The sequence below is a fragment of the Archocentrus centrarchus genome, chromosome 13, assembly GCF_007364275.1.
Source record: "Archocentrus centrarchus isolate MPI-CPG fArcCen1 chromosome 13, fArcCen1, whole genome shotgun sequence".
Classification (NCBI taxonomy): Eukaryota; Metazoa; Chordata; class Actinopteri; order Cichliformes; family Cichlidae; genus Archocentrus; species Archocentrus centrarchus.
The window spans coordinates 19866031-19883922 of NC_044358.1; the positions used below are offsets into that span (position 1 = coordinate 19866031).

The 17892-nt window shown below is 38.6% G+C and overlaps 1 protein-coding gene across 2 annotated transcripts in view; it reads left to right on the plus strand.

Moving 5' to 3' along the window:
* dph1 (diphthamide biosynthesis 1) overlaps window positions 1-17892 on the plus strand; it is a 63615-nt gene that overhangs the window by 22384 nt on the left and 23339 nt on the right. The gene's annotated exons all lie outside the window — the stretch shown is intronic.

The following is a 17892-nucleotide window of genomic DNA, read 5'->3' on the forward strand; positions in this document are numbered from 1 at the left end:
CTTAGGTGTAGGATGTTGGAGTTATAATCAGCCCAAGAGGAAACCAGCTACTACTGCTTTGTGACTGGTTTCTTTTCTTGAAAAGTGTTATATAAATAAGTTTTACTCACTTACTCAGGGCTGAACATCATTGCAACCTCCTCTGCATTTTGAGATGTCCTTTATTCAAAAGATGATAGAACTCATAAATCAAAGATGATGTAGGAAGCTTCAGAAGTCTTGGTTGCAAATATTATGTTTTATATATATATTACTGTATTTTTTTAAATTCAAAATTTCATTGTTGTTGAATATACTGGTGCTTTTAAATGTTTTTATATAGTATTGAACAACTTTATGCATTTGTTCTATAATAGGGTAACAATAGTTGAATACAAGCCTAACCCATTACTTATATCTGTTTTGTTAGATCAGAATCCATTACTTAATTTTGATACATCAGTACACTGAAGAACCTCTGTGAACTTGGTATCCTCTCTCTCCAACTGTTGGCACCGAGCATTGAGAATGCCACAAACAACAAGCTGATATGGGCCCTATACTTAAAAGTGAGTTCGCTATACCCATGGTATCTTTCTGTTACCTGGATTCACTTACCCTAACATAAATGGTCACACAAAGCTGGTTATCAGCTTGCTGATCAAACCCAGGGTTTCCCCTGCACATTTACACAAAAAGGGTGGTGCTGGCAGCATCTGATCAATCTAAAAGGGGTGTTTCACAGGTCATATGACTCTTCTTCCACAAAACAATTATCCCTATGAATTTTAGTACTTAGATTTACTACTGAAAATCTTTACACCCTCCTACTCTCCCCGCAGAGAGATAAAAATATATATCATCCAGTTTTTTAATCACCAAATATCAGTATTAGTCTAAAAATCCCATATCAGTCAGGCTTTATTATCAACATGCAAATGTTTTGGTCATGCTAATCCCAATCATATATTGGCTTTATTTCCTTCAGATACCTTAGAGCTTTTAGATAATAGCCCATTGTAGTTTCCTGCAATACTCATCAAATGTTGACGTACTGTAGCTATGTGATGTGAAATAAGCAAAGAGAAGCTTTCAAAACAAAAGAAAGAATTGTGTAGAGGCAGCAGTGAAGTATGTCCTGTCACAGTTCATTGTGTTGGCTTTGATGGCATGCCAGCTGTCTCGTTCTAGGTTTTAAACATACTTTCATGAACTTAAAACAGTATTTACTGGGGCTGCTTTCCTGACAGTGTGCGGATATAAAGAAATGAGGAGAAAGCATGTGTATCTCCCATACATGGGCTCCTGTTGTTAAAAACAAAAGTGAAAAATTCAACATTCAGTTCTGCATCTGAACTCAAGGTGCTTAGACTATTTAATAATTGCCTGATGTAAGATAGAACAATTCAAATACATCAATTGTATCATTTTATTTATTTCTAATGTGTACAGAGGTCTTTTCCTGATGAAATAATGAACAATTCTATTAGTTTTTGTATGGAGCAAACACTTTTGATTTGTAAAAACACTTTCTTCTCTTTAACATAACTGGAGAAAAACTGTGCAAAAACTGTGCCACAACTCAGGGTTCAATGAAAACTTTTGTATACTTCAGTTATACTATTACTGTTGAATATCCTATCTTTTGCATGGGAAGTTCTAAACCACGTTTTGTGCATTAGCCTTTAACCAGTGTGATTCTGCAGTACAGTTTGCACTTTCCTGGGATATGATTGTGCTATGTGTCATACTGAATGGTATGACACATAGCACAACACCTCAAAAAAACTAACAGACTGCATAAAACCTTTGAGTAAAGTACATTAGAAAGAAACGAGAAAAAAACAGGATAATAAATCAGTGGATTAAAATATATGAGTATCATCTTACTAAAAGTGTTGGCAGTCACCAAAATTTTCATTTCCAGTGGATCTGGCAGTTGCCTTAAAACGTTCCTTTACGTTCAAGCTTTTATGCAGATTGACAGAAAAAAGAAATGTTCCAGGTCTTTATTTTACCTTTTAATGAGGCCCACGTATATAGAACATGAGTAGGAAGGAAGTGTTCCCAAAAATGGCAAAAGAAATAAAGATAGAACGGTGACTGAGCCTACACATTGACAGAAATGGCCACCGCGGCATTGAGTACACAGTGATGACTCAGGGATTTGCAGTTTGTAACAACACAGCACCGTAATAAATGGTGTCTAACTTGTAAAAAAACAAAACAAAACTGAGCTGGTGTCCCAGAAAATGACTAATGCAGTGTGAATTTTATCATGCCATTGTAAGTATTCAGCTGAAAGTGGCACATATACACCCTTTAATTTCTTTGAAGGATAAGTGTGTGAACATATTGTCAAATGTAAAAGAAAACATTACTTTTTTGTTTGTTTTTTTAATAAACAGCAGTAACATTTTGACACTTCATGTGGATTGACTTTTCCTGATGCATGTGTTTTGCTCACTTATTCTGAAAAGGTAAAGAAGTCAAAAGACAAATGTCAGAAAAAAAGTGTGCACTAACAGTAGTGTCAGTGCAAGAGTAGGATTCAGTCAGGTCGGACCAGTTAGGGGAGCTGATGTGGTGACAGTTGGTTCTGGGATGCTCATTGTTGAGCTGTCTGCAGAAGTTCCATAAACCCATGAGATGGAAGGCACTCACCTCATGATACTTCCTGTCTTTCTCCATCATGTACTACACTAGATAACTGACAACATAGGCCTTAGATGGCTCGAGTAACAGTTGTGACAGATGTGGTATGTTGGTAAATCAAGGTACAGTAGGCACACAGAGCCCCCAGACATCTCTAGGTCCTTCACCATAGCTGTCGTCATCCATCAGAATAGATTGCTCTACATTCAGCACAATAGGTTGAATCATTTCTGTGGGAGCAGCAGCCACAGCCCACAGCCTCCCAGGGTAAATGTCAAATCCACCATTAGGAAGGAGCCTGGTAGGAGCCTCCAACGCCTTTTTGCCTTCACATCGTCACAGTCTTCACAGCTCCCACAGCACAGCTGAGCTGTAGCATCAGATCTGGGCATTGATGAGTGAGTGAATGTGTATGTGTGCCAGATTTTTTTATCTGGATATTTGTCTGTTTTTGTGCATGCAAGCACCATGGTTTTGTGTCTGTGTGACTCAAACTTCTATCTGCTGTTCAGCTACATAAGATACTATATATACATGAGATTCTCATAAATGAGCTGCCAGGTCACCCATAGAGTCTGTGTTGTCTAATTAGCTGTCCTGCCATCCATACCTTTACTACTTGAAATGTATGCCACCACCTTTCATTCTCTGGTTTTTCTGTAGTCGTGTGACATTCCCTGCAAAAGAAAGTCATGGAGATAAACCTCCTGCCCAGTACCCCTTCCAAAATTTGTATTTAAAAGCAAACGTTTGGTTTGAATATTTTATGTTGTATTTGAAGAAAGCAACCACCAACATTACTTATCCCAATTCAAACCCAGGTGTTAGATAGCATTAAAAAAGAGGGGAAAGTGAATCACCCACACATAATTCCATGTGCTCCTTAGAGACAAAGGCCTGAAGGATCTTTCACACACACATGAACTACTGGCTTTTCTAAGGGTAATCACATCTCATCTGGTTTTGGGGCAGGGGGCATCATTTCCCAGTTGAGTGGAAATCCTGATAGGTGCTGACACTTACACTGTGTAATATAATATCTTTGAAGGTAGCACCTTGGAAATTGCCTTAGCTGTCATGAAAAGTACAATTGATTCCCTTGACAGATAAAACAAGAATAGAAGTGGTCACTTTGGACTTTGACAAGACTTGGTGAGCCAGATGGATGTTGGAGTGTTTATTCTTAATATCTAGCTTTTGACTGCTGAATGAAATGTGAAATTAATAATGAGCACTTGGGTGAAGACAACAGTGATGAGACCACTGGTGTGTGTTGTCTTAGTATGCATACTTCATGTTTATAAAATAATTATTTTAGCACATTTCCCAGTGTGTAGAAGAGATAAGCAATGCCTTGTGCCGAAGGTTACAGTCCCACTTTCCTCCTTCATTCTTTCACCAACATAACCATTCAGACCGGCCATAATAAATTTCATTTTGTATGGCACAGTCCCAGGCATGTAATTGCACTCACAGAGAGACGTGTAATATTATGCACACCCTGGAAAGAATGTATCAGAAGAATATTACACATGCTTTTAAAATGTCCTTTCATGGTATTGCCACTGACGTTGCTGTAGCAGTTGAAGGGCACACAGTGGGGTTGCACAGTCTGCAAACTGGAAAGAATAAAAAAATGTATAAAAGCATATTTTGTTTTGTGTGTGACCAGTTTAGTGTTCCACATTCCCATTGAATGAACATAGCCTCGTTATAGAAGCACAAGATAACTTGCATGTATCCCTATCTACTATACAAAACCAGTTTTTAATATCTTATTCTATTTTGCCATATTTTGTTGTAGTTTTCCATCCAACCCTCCCTCCCTCTCTGCCTCGCTCAAGCCTTCCCAGGCCAGATGACGTATATCAGTCCACTGGGTTCTGGGTATACCCCAGGGTCTCCTCCAAGTTTAATGTGCTCGGCAAACCTCCAAAGTGAGGTGGCCCTGTAGGCATGCTAACCAGATGCACAAACCATCTCAACTGGCTCGTTTCAACGTGCAGGAGCAGCAGCTCTACTCCTCTGTTTGCACCGAAATTAAATTACTTAAGTAAACATCACAGAATGCTGAAGAAGTCTAACTTAGTGGGGAGAAACAGCTACCATGGAGTTTCCTTTCGATTTGGAGGATAAATGAAGGCAAACTAATTCATTAGGACCCACCCACCTATGTTCAAGAATTGAGAGAAATTAAGTGTAAGATTTCGTGATAGACAGGACCTCAGACAAATTATGACATGGAGCATAGGAAGTGAGGAAAAGAGTTAAAAAAGCTTGAGAAAATAAAGAGAGAGGTGAAAGACTGTGAAATGACTTGAGGGACCCAAGTGACAGATGGAACTAAAGATGGACTGATGTCTTACAGGTAAATGAAAGAGAAATTAGATGGATGTGATAATGTCAACTTTTTATAAAAAAGTTGACATTTTTTTCAGTGTTGAATTCTGCACCAAGAGAGTTGTTGGTAGAAAAGTAATATTGTGCTGTTTTTGGAATGATTGTAAGATGTAATCAGTTTAATTCTGTGACAATGTCCTAATAGGCTGGGATAAACAAATTAGACTGGAAAAAATATCCAGTTGACTGTTGGCCTATGCTAGATTAGACCCAGCAGAGGGAGGCATCAAGGGAAGCTCCGCTGTAATTGGGGATTAGGGTAAGTTTGATCAAGGAGCAGAGTTGATCCAATCTATTGGACAATATAGTGGTCTATGGTTTTACAATAAAAGCTCTGTTAAGAAATGAAGAGTTTCTGTTCAATAAAATGCTAGGGCTTGCCATTTGAAAGTAACATTAAGTGTTAATTTGGCAAAGGTGTTGACTCACCACCAGCTGGCCTTCTTTTACTGATGTCTAATCTTGGTTCAAAATTTGTTCCACAATGAAAATTGTACTGGTGTTGGAGACGTCCACATAAAAGATCACCTGAATGTCCTTGTTGGACTGTCTACCAAAGAAAAAAATTTATTCATTAATTGTTCTAAATTATCCTGTTGTCAACTAGAACAAAATTAAACAAAATCTATCCGTATAGGTTCTCAGTCATCCAGGTCATGGTAGTCTCAAGAGCTTCATCCAAGAGTTCTAAAATCAAAAGTTGGAAAGTCTCAGGTATATAAACCGTAGTGGGGTTGTCCCCTGTGGAGGTGGTCACTGACCCACTATTAATCATGTATGTCATCACATGACGCAAGGTGTGAAAAAGACGTGGGTCATTACCCCTAGGGGTTTTGAGTGAAACCACTGTGAGACCTTGCCCCTATGAGTTGACCTGTTGAGGTCACCTGAAGTAAGGTGTGAGTGGAGGTGAGGTGCCTGGAAAGGGATCTCAATACTGCACTGTAGGTGGCTTAGACCTGGGGTCATAAGCGACCACCTTTGTTCAATGATGGTCGTTCACAGTGGTTATATAGATAGATGGCCCATTTTACTCCCTGTTCAAACCATCTGTCTTTCCAGTCCAAAATGTGAACGTTGGCATCCTCGAAATAGTGTCCTTCATCCTTTAGGTGCCGATGTACAGCTGAATTAAGGTGGCACTTCAATGTTGTGCCATGTGTTTTTAGAGTGGCTTTTTTTTCCTCAGGCTTTTGAGCCTTAAACAAAACCTCTTCCCATATTGTCCGTTTCTTATCCAACTGAGCTTTCTGATTTAGACACAGTTCACCATACAACAAATGAAACTGAAATTACACCTAGATAAATGTAAATGGATTAAAAGGGTCATTTACAGACCCCGTGAAAACTAACCATTTTATCGAGCCATACAGTAGCACAAACCACTGCTGTGCAATTACGTGCTTTAACTTTGAAATGCTTAAAGCTTGTAAAATCAAGTCAAAACTGAGGGTTATCTTCCAATTTACAGACAGAGTAAAATCTTCAAGGGTTTGAGCTGTCACTTCAGAGAGGACCATGGCAAAAACGAAAGAAATCAGTTTAGACTTGAAAAATAATAATTGATGCTCACAAAGCAGGAGATCGATATACAAAGTTATTGCAGCATTTTCATTTTTGTGCTTTATTCACTGAATTAGATCAACAAAGGCATTATATCATGAGTGAATATCCCTGTGTTAGAATAGGTGTGTTTACAGCAGTGTCTGCTTCGCGCTCAGGGGAGGAGGTGTGCAGAGAATCTCAAGCTGTCTTGTTGACCTATCTTTAGAGAGAGAGAGCTCTCTCATTTGGAGTGGTGTTTTAGGTCTTGTGACTGTAGGGCTAATATTTACCCTCCTTGCGGAAAATATTGTAATTTCTTTCTAAATGCCATGTTACATAACTACTTTGTTATGTTCTCTCTGTCTTGTGTTTGCTGCTGAGCAGGTGTAGTCTGTGGTGAGCTTTGTCTGAACGCAGCACAGTGAGAGTGCTCTGTAATCAACAGTTTCTGGATAGAAAACCAAAATATTTAAGAATTCAGTTTTGATAAATTATGATGATGGCTTCAATTTTTCTTACAATTGTAACATTATAACATGTTTTTGAGAAATAGTTCATTTTTAAAACCAACTGGCTAAAACGCAGTTTTAGGACCTTAGATTTAAGTCCCTAAAAGGTTTTTACATGTGGGCTTTCTATGAATGCCTTTGGTGGGATTAATTACATTAGGTAGAACAAGAGATGAATACATAGTTCCAGACAGTAATCAGTGTCTTCAAGGAAGCTTTGGTGTTTCTGTGATAGTGCAGTAGAACTTAATACCCCTATTATCTGTCCTCTTTAGTACTTAGGCTGATTCCTCTCTTTATGCCCTGCAGATCTGATAAATGCTGTGTCAAACTCAATTTAGTTGTCTGTATTATTTCTTTACAGATCCCTAGAGATTAGACGTATTCCTGGTTGTAGGCCTGGCCCTGAGTTTTTAACTCCTAAAGCTTTCAACAGCCGTCAGTTAGGATAGCTGCTGCCATATCACTTTTTTATTGTTTGTTTTTAGTAAATTGGACTGCAGCTCTTTTAATTGTGCAGTTCTATATGGTCTGCGGCTCTATCTTGATAAAGCTGTAGGCTTTTCCATAATGACCCATGGCTCACGCTTTTGAATAAATGCCATGACAAATAAATGAGATACACTCACAGAAATAGTAGTAATGATGTTGTTTTTTTCAGGGAGTTAAAGGATTATCTAATAGCATTACTGAAAACATCTGTCTAAGCATCATCCCATATTTGCTGTGTCGCCCTTCTCTCGGTTTACTCATCCCTGGCAGATGTTCAATGACTCCAGTTTGACTGTCATAATTTATTGGGTTTTTTTTTTTTTTCTCCTGTTTTTTTTTTTTTTTGGTCCTGTGGAAGACATGCAACCCAGAATGTATCAGTGAAATGAAGTGATATAAGGGAGAGGCATCAAGTGAAAGCAGAAGAAGTAGAAATCATTTAATCCTTTTGCTCAGGGCCCCATGCCAAATTTATTTTTGGAAGGGAGTAGTTTGTCAGGATATTTTCTATGTTATACGTGCAGAAAGCAGATTATAGATATCAGATTTGCTAATATTACAAGGCCAGCAGCAGAAAGCTCATCTGTCTTACGTAGACTGTCCTCTCCTCTTTGTCAGTACCCTCATTTTCATCTTTTCTGACCTGATCTCTCTTTGTGCTGTTTAGAAAACACTCCTGTTTCTGCTTCTTTTGGCCTACACTTGGGTTTGCCACTGAACTCAAAGAAATAATGGAAGTTCATCTCTGTTTAGCCCCCATGCTTACCTTTGGGGAAAACCCTCTATTTCTGGCCCAGTCTGGTTTTCCCTTTGCCAATGCTTACTCACACAGTAACAGTGGACTAACAGGGGCTAATATCTGAAATGTAATGGAATTCAAAGATGAGCTTTTTCTAGACATAGGAAATAATGCATGTGTTTTATGTAGAGGAAAGGCGAGTTTGTGTTTTAATACATATTTGTACATGTGTGTTTTGTCTTGGGATGCAAACATGCCACATATGCTCATTTGTGCTGTCTGCCCGCAGTGGCAACTGTGTAAAAGCACTGTTGCTGCACCTGTACCCACCTTGCTGACCTGCTTGTCACTTTGTTTCCTATGAGGCTGCTCTGCTACTTTTGCTATTATTAGATTTCAGATGTTAAAATGTCGCTGGCAAGACAGTGTGGACACTTACTGTGTTGTATACTGCAGCTGTACTGTGTTTCTGAGGGTAGACTATAACAAACAGACTATGGATTATACTTAGTTTTTTCCCAACATATTTCCAAAAGTTTTCAACCAAGATGTTTGAAATATTTTAAGGCTCATGTTAAAAATTTGTGGTTAATACTTTTTTTTTTCTTCTACAACCTCACTTCCAGATAAGGTGGGACAATTAAAAAAAGTAAAAAAAAAAAAAGTCAAATAATTTAAACCCTTAGTGCTCAATTTTCAAATTTGATGTCGGTAACAGGCTTTAAAAAATGTTGCATGTACTTAAATATTTCCAGATCTCGCTTGATAAAGTGTTTGACCTGCTCAAAGTATCAGTGGCTCCTTTAGGAGGATTATGAAGCAAACATTTTGTTTTGTGCTCTTAGCAACGTTTGGTCCTTTTCCTTGTGTATAAAGATTTCTCCAGTCTCTGAATGTTTTAATGATATTATTTAGGATAAATAAATTAATTTACTCAACTTTTTCAGTCTGTTATTGCACCTTTTTTGAAACATGTGAATGACATCAAATTCAGGGAATATAGCAGGTAGACTTTGAACCATTTAAAGCTTTATTAACCCTCTAACACTGGGCGATCGCCACCCATACACCTGTTACCTGCTGGTTAACACCGAGTGTATCACCGCTGAGATGTCAGATCAAACGTACTTTGAATTACCGTAATTACGCGACTGTCTACCCTTTCGGAAAATTTCAAATGGTTTCTGAAAGCTGAGAAATTGCGCTTCACACCCAGTGTAGGGTTATTCTGGTAATTGTTGCCGGAAGTCCATGAATGGCTGGATGTTTGAAGTACGTTCTGCCGCCGCCAACAGGTTTGGTATTAAAGGGTTAAAGAGTGTCTAATGTGTATTAAATAAGTTCCCAATAAAATGTATCTACTCTTTACAATGTTTTTTTAACCAACAGCATAGTTCAAATACATACCAGCTAATTCAAAGTGGCCTTCTAACACTACTGATTATATGAAAAATATCCTAAGTAGCAGCTGAAGGTATAATCAGAGTGTGTCTACACAAGTTTGCGTAGATCACAGGCCAGATTTACTAAGCAGGGCAAATTAGCTTTAGGATACAGTTGCAGAATTGGGCTGATGGGAATGAAGGTTCTGTGGGTGGTCTACTAACAGTGTGCTCATTTATAAACAAAAACAAAGCCAGTTCATTTCAACCATGACTGACACATTCTAACAAAAGCAGTGCAAATTAGCAGGGCAACAACAAGCAGACATAATGAGGGAGAAAGTTAATCTACTACCAGAGATAATGGAGTGTAAGCGCAGGTTTTAAGCATGTGTTTCTCTTTGGAAACAGCATGGCAGATGAGATCCAGGAGAGGCAACTAAAAGAGAATCAGTATGCTTTTGAAATCATTTTAACTGTGTGAGGTCTCGTAGGTTGAGACAGCCATTCTCTGGATAAAACTGACAACTCCGGTGGAGCGCAGGATTCATCCAAGGGAGGGCTGCACTATTACAAACTATTCCACTGCAGAAAACTCTCAGTTGAGGTTAAAAAAAATAAAAAACACGCACACACAAAAAAAGATGTTTTTATGCACTTTAGAGTTTTTATTGTGTTCATTTTGGACTGATGTCTGTGTAAAACCCTGAAACACTACAAATCCATCTCTCACTATAAAATACAACTTACATGTCTGAACTGCCCACTACAAGACACATATATGTATGGGTCTTGTATTGGTATTACCCACTTCCCTCTGATGCTCATCGTTAAGTTCAGTTCGGTTAAGTTATGCTTTATTTCGTCAAAATACAAGTATTGTAGAGAACCATAAATATAGGGGGTTTGGCTCTAAACATTGAGGGGTGAGGACTCAGTGAAGCATTACAGGACATGCTCACAGCTCTGAGCCATCCACCCATTCATTTATCTGCTCATTCTGATAACATCTCCCTCTGGCCTTCAAATAAATTAACACTCCTAGTGGCAACTGTCACAGCAATGTTAGACAAGTTTTTTGGGGTTTTTTTTCCAGCGTTTTTGCACAATTTGCAGTGAGTTGCCTGCTGCAGACCTTTAGTAAATCATGTTTCTATAATTCATTTTAATCATCTCCTCACCAATTTTTTTGCTCTGGAAGGGAAATGTTTACAAATATATATGCAATAAAGAAAAATCCTGTGCCAACATATCAGTCGCAATATTAACACTCTGCCAATTTAGTAAATACAGACAGGGTTTTATACCATAGTTATCGACCGTTTTCTAACACATAAGCAGAACCTGACAAAAAACCTACGTTGTAAAATTCAAGTCAGTTTAACTTTCCTCATATAGTACTAATACACAGCAACACCAGCCTCAGGGTGCTTGATATTGCAAGGGAAAGACCCTAGAATTTTAGAGGGAAAATTCCAACTATCAGACAATCAGCTGCGCGCAACTATTTGGCAATCGTGAGAAGGAAGAACTCCCTTTTAACAAGAAGAAACTTCCAGATGAACCGAGATGAGGGGGAGGCAGCGTGGATCGGTTGAGGTGTGAAGGAAAGAGAAAACAAGGATTAAAAATGTTTTTTTTAAAAACAAGGACACTACGGGGAAGAGCAGCATGAGCATGTACTACTGTAACTGAGGAATGGCTCAGGGTCACCTGGTCCAGCCCTAATTATAGTCTTCATCAAAAGGGAGTGTTTTAAACCTAATCTTAAAATTAGCAAGGGTGTCTGTCTCCTGAATCCAAACTGGGACCTGGTTCCATAGGACTGATTTCCATAAGAGACGATGGAAATCAGTTCTGTAAAATGAATATGTTTCAGGTGAGAAGCTAATAAATTTGGATTACCATATTAATGTGAAACACCTTAGTGTTTATTTTCAATAACAGTATTTGTTATACTGTTAATGCTCAGTATGTACATGCCAAAGCAAACAAAGCTGCCAGCAGCTACCTACAGAAGATATCTGTATTCTGCAAGATATTCCTCTATAGTGCTTTACTGAAAACAGTACAGTTTGCAGTATATTATATATTAATACATCTTAATATAGAAAACCACACAAGACTCATGATGTGTCACCTTGACATAAGAACATCTAGTAATACTTGGATTTCTGAAAAGTACAGTCTAGATGATTTAGATCCCATTGAGTCAACCACAGCATGCGCTGAGTGAAAGGCAGTGAAAAATTCTGGACAGATATCCAATACATCAGGGTCAACATATTCACAATTCTGCTTGGCAATTTAGAGTCAAAATATTATTTGCATTTCTCTGGAGTAAAAAAAAATCAGCGACCCTGGAGGAAACCCACACACCCACCAGGAGAGCATGCACTCTTATTATAGAAGGCTTTGGCTGAAGATTAAAAATAGAGCTCTATTTTATGAAAGAACACTGATAACTACTAAGCTCTGCTGCCAAAGTAACACGTGATTGATATGCTGACATCATTTTAATGAAATCAATGAGACCTGCTTAATAGAAATGAACCTTTATGTAGCATAAACATTGTGTTGTTTGCTGATGTTTGACCACAAAGGATGCAACATTTAAAACCTTGAAATCTTGGGGAAAACTCTTTTTATTGTTTTACTCATTTTGCTCTTGTCTTGTAAAGCTACTGCTGAACAAATTAATTTACATCAGTAGGGAAATAGGAGCCATGCAAATTTGTAAATTGGATTAGCCCACCTGATGATCATGGATGACTGTGAAAAATTCAGCAGTTAACCACCCTGAGCCCACTCCACTCCAATCCACTCCACCGCACCCACCCACATACACACACACGCACACTACATGCTAACACACAATGACCACCATCACCCTTTGTTTAAATATCTGACAGGCTTGTTGTCAATTCACACACTTGCTGAGTAATTCATGTAATGTATTATTGTAGTGAAATGGGCTTGGCCAGTTGGGAATTGTGGGTTTTGCAGATAAGCAGTTTCATTCAGTTACCACTGGTTCAGATTTCAAGGTTTTTGTATATTTTACCTGTAAAGTTGCTGGCTTCTCATAGCAGAAAAGTCATGCTGTTGTTAGTTAGCTATACAGCTAAGGCTTATTATTATTACTGTGTTAAATCTGTGCATCACCACCATGTAGTCATATACCACCACTATAATGCAGCCTGCCTTGCAGGTCAGCTTGGTTCTTATATGCTGGATAAACACTGTAATTTGATTAGCACTTGGATAATGTGTAGGATAATGTTACATCACACATAAAAAATTAAAATTTTATCTGGCTTGTTCACAGTCCAAATACAGTAACCAGAATTTGTTCATAAGCATACAGTTTTCTCATTCATAGGTCTCACAGTCAATGCATAGGTATGATTGGTTCTCAAGTCTTCTATCTTTCCTGCATTTCATTAAAAGTCTCTGTTCAGTATTTGCTCCAAGTCTAATATGACACCTGTAATGGCAAAGCAATCAAAATATTCCACCATATGTCTAATTACAAGCAATGGAAATCCCCACTATGGAGAAGGCCCTGGCGATATTCACCACAAGACTATGAAGCTTAATATTAATGGTTTTGAATATACAAACGTGTGGCTAGCAATTCAGCAAAGTACATGCACTGCATTAATCAGTTACAGTGTTTTTGAAAGTTGTAAGCAGTGCAACTTTAAACAGGTCTGGCACATAAATATTTGTAGTTTCTCTGGATCATATTAAAACTACGATTTTTTTCTTACTTAGGGAATATGTGAAACAACAGTATGAATTTAAGGTTACTGTATTTGACAGAGTGATTGTTTAGAATACGTGAATATTAATTACTCTTTATTTTTCAGTTCAATATAGTCAGTAGAATTCCCCTGAATAAATGAAGAATAAAAGAATTTCATAAACAACTAGACTCACCAGCCAATTTATTAGTGAACCCCCTGTCCTTTCAGAATTGCTTCAATTTTTCATGGCATATATTCCCCAAAGATTGTGGTCATTATTGAACATGATAGCATCACACAATTGCTGCAGATTTGTCAGATGCACATCTATGATTCAAATCTCTCATTTCTGCCATTTTATGATATCATACACTCCCTAGTAAAAGTCTTGGAGCAGTGAGGCCAATCCCCTTATTTTTTGCTGCAGACTGAAAACATTTGGGTTTGACATCAAAAAAATCAATATGAGACAAAAGATCAACATCTCAGCTTTTTTTCCCCCAGGTGTTTACATCTGGATCTGATACACAGTTCAGAAGATGGCACCTTTGGTCTGAACCCACCCATTTTTCTTGTGAGCAAAAGTATTGAAATAGTTAAACTTAAAATAGATTAGAGTGAATAAGACTTAATATTTAGCTGCAAATCCTTTGCTTAGAGGGGAGTGTGTTATCCTGCTGAAAAAAGCCATCAGAAAATGGGTACACTGTGGTCATAAGGGGATGGATATAGTCAGCAATAACACTCAGGTAGGCTGTGGTATTAAAATGAATCTCAATTGTATTAAGGGGCCAAAAGTGCTAAAAAATAGGAAAAAAATGTGAATTCCTGGTTAGAGTAGCACCTGGCATGGTGTTCTGCTGCTTTAGCCCCATCTGCTTCAAGGTTAGACATGTCGTGCCATTAGAGATGCTCTTCTGCATACCTTGGTTGTAATGTGTGGTTAACTGTTGCCTTCCTATGAGGTCAAAGCAATCTGGCCATTTGCCTCTGATCTCGGGAATCAATGAGACATTTTTCCCACAGAACTGCCATTCAGTGGATATTTTCACTTTTTTTGATCGTTCTTTGTAACCCTAGAAAATGCTGTTGTGGAAAATCCCAGTAGATCAGCAGTTATTGTAATACTCAGACCAGCCCATCTGGCACTAACAACCATACCATGTTCAGAATCATTTTGATGGTCTATTTGAACTTCAGCAGGTCGTCTTGATCATGTCTACATCTCTAAATTCACTGAGTTGTGATTTGCTGATTAAGTGCTTGTGTTAATGAGCAGTTGAACAGATTATACCCCAAAAAAGAATCTGGCAAGTGCAAACATACACTTTAATGCACAACTTGAAATTAATACACAGTGCCACAACAAGCAGTGTAAAAACAATAAAAAGTAGACTCTAATCATAGCGTTCAGCTATGTTTAAATACACTATATTGCCACAAGTATTCACTCAGCAACTCAGCCATGAAGTCCACGCAGGCCACGTAAAATGACAGAGCCTGGTCAGTGGATGCTGAGGCCCATAGTGTGCAGAGCTCGCAGAGTCACACCTTCAAACAGTGCATAGAGAACTTCATGGAATGGGTTTCCATAGCCAAGCAGCTGCACCCAAGTCTTACATCACCAAGCACAATGCAAAGCATCAAATGCAGTGGTGTAAAGCACGCCGCCATTGCACTCTTGGGCAGTTTAGATGTGTTCTCTAGAGTGACAAATCACGAGTCTCTATCTGGCAGTCTGAAGAATGAGTCTGGGTTTGGTGGTTGCCAGGAGAACGGTACTCGTCTGACTGCATTGTGCCAAGTTTAAAGTTTGGTGGAGGGGGGATCATGGGGTTGCTTTTCAAGAGTTCGGCTCGGCCCCTTAGTTCCAGTGAAAAGAACTCTTAATGCTTCAGCATACCAAGACATTTTGGACAAATTCATGTTCCCAACTTTGTGGGAATAGTTTGGGGATGGCCCCTTCCTGTTCCAACATGACTGCGCACCAGTGCACAAAGAAAGGACCATAAAGACATGGATGAGTGAGTTTGGTGTGGAACAAATTCACTGGCCTGCACAGAGTCCTGACCTCAACCTGACAGAACACCTTTGGGATGAATTAGAGTGGAGACTGTGAGCCAGGCCTTCACAGCCAATATGACCTCACAAATGCGCTTTTGGAAGAATGGTCAGAAATTCCCATAAACACTCCTAAACCTTGTGGAACACCTTCTCAGAAGAGTTGAAGCTGCTATAGCTGCAAAGGGTGGGCCAACATCATATTAAAACTTATGGATTAAGAATGGGTTGTCACTCAAGTTCATATGCGTGTGAAGGCAGACGAGCGAATCTTTTGGCACTATAGTGTATGTTTTTGACATATTAGCTGCAGTACAAAGCAGTTTTAGAATGGAAAGATTTCCATATATCATTTTTAAACTGTCTCATTTTCTTAGGCTAATGGGCCCGATAGTAGAACTGTCAGTGAAATATATCTGCAATGTAACACATCACAAAATACTGCAAGTCTTAAATCAACAGTTATTCAGACAGTTGGTGAAAGCCTGTTAGTTTAATTTAGTCTAGAAATTTTCATGAACAGATACGTGTCATCTGTGACAGAATGGCTTTGTGTCACAATAGGATTGTTCAAACAGGAGAAGTTTTACATTCTCTTTGTCTGCTTCAGCATCTTTGAGCTTTAATGCAAGGGTACCAACAAGTTCCCTGCTTTATTGTGGCATCAGAAGAAATTCCCGTCAAAGTAAAAGTAAAAGGAAATCATCTTCAGAGAATAGAACAGAAATATCCATTTACTTTCATGCTTACCCAACCACAGGGCAATGATGCAGTGAAGAAAGGTGCTATTGACTTAAAAACACATCAGTTGTTTAAACTGTTGATAATAAAAAGTGATACAATCAGCCTGCAATAAATCTACTGTGTGCACATACATGTATTCCAGTCTGACTGTAGACTCAAGGTTGTTTTTGTAGCACACACCAGTCCAGTGGTTTTTGTAGCAGAGATTCAAATCAGTTGGCAATTTCTCACACATATTGAGCTGTATGCTAAAGAGCTAATTAACAAGGACTGTTATGGAGTTCACAAGCTCCTCTGACATCTTAATTAGATCTTAATGACATTTCAGTTGGAATGGCTGAACTGAGTACCCTGAGATTAGGCCAAACCAGTGCTGATATGCAGAGAGAAATCGGAACGGGCTAGACACGAGACATAACTGCGTGCAGCAATAGAGAAGAGGAGTGATAGTTAAGGAAATGGAAAGTGAAAAAAAATCTAAATAGGGATGGATTGAAGGACATTTGGGCTTTATATCTTCACAGTAGTGTCCTGTGTTGAGATAATGTGATTGTGATTTACACTGATAGACTTTTCATGTTATTGTCGTCATTCTAATGTTTTCTCCTTATCACGTGCCTTCACTCTATTCCACTCTCCCATTGGGATATGGGACTATATGTTGCCCAGTAATTACTCTGCCTATGTCCCAGTAGCATTACACATCTCGTATCAGCCTCTTAATCAGATTCTTAGCATTTATTTCCATAAAATTTCAGTGTACTTACCCTGGAAATAACTAGATACAGCTTGCACTGCCAGTGTAATAATGATATTTCTGGCAGATAGATGGCTGATTAGATATAATAATCTTCTGTAGTGCTGTGTTTTGCATTGTAGATGGTTCTGCATAGTCTGCAGTGAATTGCAGGGGATAAGTCTTTTTTCTGGTGGGCAGTATTTTTAGCTGAAATGTTGATGCACGTTTATACAATTGCAAACAAAGTTAGCAGACTGCTATGAAAGAATAATAATAATAAGACTTGTGCATAGATCTTAAATGATGCCTATTATTGTATCATTTTTAGTAATCCTTAATGACCTGCCTGCTTTTGGCTACATATTCAAGGGTACACAAAAAGATGCATGCAGACAATTTCAAAACTGAGAGAGAGAGAGAGCCATTGATTCAAACCTTTGAATGCAAATATTTATTTACCAGATGAGTTGCTCTGTCTGTGTTTTCCTGGGCTCAGCTGGCCTGTACTCCTTTCACTTGAGCGCAGCCATTAGGGGAGAAGGCACAGGGACATGGGGAGAGAAAAAGAGAGAAACTACATAGAAATCTAGGGGACAATGATGAGGGGCCTAGAGAGAGCACAAACTAGAGATTACATGAGAGAAATTGAGGGAGGAAAGGCTAAATAGAAACTTTATGTGAAGCCCCTGGCGAAGAGCAGAACGAGGAATAAACAGAGAGTAGATGTTGGTTGAAAGATTGGGCAGCAGGAGACACATTACTAAGAGACTGTTGGTTGCTGCGGATGCTGTTCTGTGTGCAGCCATTTCTGTTTATCACTTCCCTCTTCTCTCTACAAGCCCTTATTCTCATCTTGGTTCTAACCCTTCTGTCTAGCCCAAATCTGTCAGAATACAGC